This window comes from Propithecus coquereli, unplaced genomic scaffold (genome assembly GCF_000956105.1).
Source record: "Propithecus coquereli isolate 6110/MARCELLA unplaced genomic scaffold, Pcoq_1.0 Scaffold30, whole genome shotgun sequence".
Lineage (NCBI taxonomy): Eukaryota > Metazoa > Chordata > Mammalia > Primates > Indriidae > Propithecus > Propithecus coquereli.
The window spans coordinates 8,003,810-8,007,602 of NW_012148619.1; positions in this window are offsets into that span (position 1 = coordinate 8,003,810).

The following is a 3,793-nucleotide window of genomic DNA, read 5'->3' on the forward strand; positions in this document are numbered from 1 at the left end:
AAAGTTTATAAATATTGGACTATAACACTAGATCCATGAAACCACTAGTTTTTGACAGAAATGATAATAACAGCAAAGATTCTATGGTCAAAAGTTTGGAAAACAATGGGTTGAATAAATTTAAATATTTCTTTACTTTTGAGTTTCTCAGACATTTTAGCATTTGAATATGAATTATCAATCTACACAAATATACTATATTTTCCAAATGCATTTGGCTCTGAACTTTCTTTTTAGCAGAGCAACTAATTTTCTGCAGAATAACTTCAGAAAATTCTCATTTAAATAAAATTTTCAATGAGACAGAACTATAATTATAAATGGAATTTTTTAAGATGTTTGACATCTCTAACTTCTGAGGACTGGCACAATATTCAAATTTTGTTACAGGTGAGACGGTTTATTTAAAATCATGATTTTAGCATATGTATGCATTCTATAATTGTGTACTTGATCCTTTAGAAGTTTATCAGTCTATAATTTTGCTAGCGGACAGGGTTAGCAGCGGCATTAAAGGCCATTGTCTGCTGGAGAGAGGACTAAGGCAGAAATCATGACTTCTATGAGAAGTCAGCATTCCTAAGTTTCATCAGCAGAGTGTCATTTGGCCAAAGAGTCTCTCTAAATTTGAGAACTAATGAGCATCAACTGAGAGCAATGAAATCTGGCAGAGAAATAATTGAACGTTTGTTGGATGAGAAGTCAAGAGACAGTGTATTTATTAGTACCATTCCTGTTACTAACTAGCTGTGTAAATTTGGGTCAGCCACTTAATTTTCAGAATCCTCAGCTTCCTCCTATATATGAAGATAGAGTCAGCATTTGGTAGTTATTATAAGCATGATTTAGGAATTAGAAAGATTTAAGACCGAATCCTGGCTCTGCTACTTATTTATTCTGTGACCCTGGACATGTTACTTGATCTCCTTAAGCTAATGTTCTCATAGGGTTCTTGTGAGGATTAAACAAAATAATGTTTATAAAATACTCAGTGCTCTCAAAAACTGATGGTTATTATCATTTAGAGACTGAATTCAGAGTGATTAAAAGTACATGCTCTGGGATCAGACTTCTTGGTTTTAATCCCATTTCCATCATTTCTTAGCCACTGAACATTCAACAAATAAATATCCTGAGCCTCAGTTCTTTAATCTGTAAAATGGAGATTAAATAAAGTTCTTGTGTACTGAAGTTTCTGTAAAGATTAAAATATCACGTACATAAGCCTGGCTTATTTTGAATAACATAATGTCCTCCAGGTTCATCCATGTTGTTGCAAATTATAAATTTTCCTTCATTTTTAAGGCTGAGAATTAGTCCACCTTATCTATTCATGTGTTGTTGGAAACTTAGGTATATTTCATATCTTGGTTACTATGAATAATGCTGAAAGGATAATGGGAGTGCAGATATATCTTTAACATCATTACTTCATTTTCTTTGGCTATATAATGAGAATTGAAATTTCTGGATCATATAGTAGCTCTATTTTTAATTTTTTGAGAAACCTCCATACAATTTTCCATAATAGTTATACTAACTTCATTTTCACCAACAATGTGCAAGGGTTCCCTTTTCTCTATAACCTTGCCAACACTTGTCGTCTTTGTCTTTTTGATAATAGCCATTCTAACAGGAGTGAGATGATATCTTATTGTGGTTTCAATTTGCATTTCCCTGATGATTAGTGATGTTGAGCATTTTGTCATATACCTGTTGGCCATTTGTATTTCTTCTTCGGAGAAATATCTATTCAAGTTCTTTGCCCTTTTTTTAAACTGGGTTATTTGTTTTCTTGCTATTGAGTTTTTTGAGTTCCTTATATATTTTGGATATGGAGCCTTTATCAGATGCATGGTTTACAAATATTTTTTTGCATTCCAGAGGTTGTCTCTTCACTCTGTGGATTGTTCCCTTTGTTGTGCAAAAGTTTTTTAGTTTGATATAATCACATTTGTTTATATTCACTTGTGTTTCCTGTGCTTTTGGGGTCACATCCAAAAAATCATCACCTAGAAGAATGCCAAGAAGGTTTTTCCCTATGTTTTCATCCAATAGTTTTATAGTTTCAGGTCTTATGTTAAAATCTTAAATCTATTTTGAGTTGATTTTTGTTTATAGTATGAGATGAAGGTCTAATTTCATTCTTCTACAAATGGGAGCAGAAGAAGTCAAACTACCATTTTTTGCTGACAATATGTTCTTATATCTAGAAAACTCCAAAGATTCAACCAAGAGACTTCTGGATTGATAAATGAATTCAGCAATGTCTCAGGCTACAAAACCTATGCACACAAATCAGTAGTTTCCATATATGCTAACAATTAACATTGTTAAAATGTCTATACTACCCAAAGTGATTTACAGATTCAATGCAATCCTCATTAAAATACCAACATTATTTTTTTCAGATCTTGAAAAAATAGTTCTATGCTTCATGTGGAACCAGAAAAGACCTCAAATAGCTAATGCAATCCTACATAATAAAAATAATTTGGAAGCATCACTTTATCAAACTGCAAGCTATACTCTAAGTCTATAGTAACCAAACAGCATGGTACTGGCACAAAAACAGAGACATAGATCCATGGATCAGAACAGAGAAAATGGATATGAATACATTCTCATATTGCCATCTGATCTTCGACAAAGCAGACAAAAACATACACTGGGATAAAGAATCCTTACTCAATAAATGGTGCTGGAAAATTGGATAGCCACATGTAAATGGCTGAAACAGGATCTACACCTCTCACCTCTCACAACAATTAATTCACAATGGACAACAGACTTAAACCTACAGCATAAAACTATAAGAATTCTAGAAGAAAATGTTGGAAAAACCCTTATAAATATTGGCCTCAGCAAAGAATTTATGAAAAAGACCCCAAAAGCAATCACAGCAACACCAAAAATAAATAAATTGGACCCGATCAAATTTAAAAGCTTCTGCACAGAAAAGGACACAATCAATAGAGCAAATAGACAACCTACAGAATGGGAGAAAATATTTGCATGGTATACATCTAATAAAGGGCTGATAACTAGAATCTACAAAGAACTCAAGTATTTCAGCAAAAAAAAAGAAAAAAACAATCAAACAACCTCATTAAAGAGTGGACAAAAGACATGAACAGAAACATTTCAAAAGAAGATAAACTAATGGCCAAGAAACACATGAAAAAATGCTCAACATCTCTAATCATCAGGGAAATGCAAATTAAAACCACAATGAGATATCACCTAACTCCAGTGAGAATGGCTTTTATCAAAAAGTCCCCAAACGACAGATGCTGGTGAGGATGTAGAGGGAAAGGTACACTTATACACTATTGGTGGGACTGCAAACTAGTACAGGCTCTATGGAAAGTAGTATGGAGATACTCAAAGAACTAAATCTACCATTCGATCCAGCAATCCCACTACTAGGTATTTATCCAAAGGAACAACAGACATTTTATAAAAAGGCAATTGCACTTGAATGTTTATAGCAACACAATTCACAATTGCAAAGATGTGGAATCAATCCAAATGTCCATCAATACGTGAGTGGATTAATAAAATGAAGTATATGAATACCATGGAGCAGTACTCAGCCATAAAAAAAAAAAAAATGGTGATCTAGTGTCTTGTATAACAACCTGGATGGAACTGGAGCCCATTCTTAGTGAAGTATCACAAGAATAGAAAAAAAAATACCACATGTACTCAATACTAAATTGGAACTAATTGATCAACACCTATGTGCAGATATGGAAGTAAAATTTAAGGGAAATCAAGTAGGTGGGAGGGG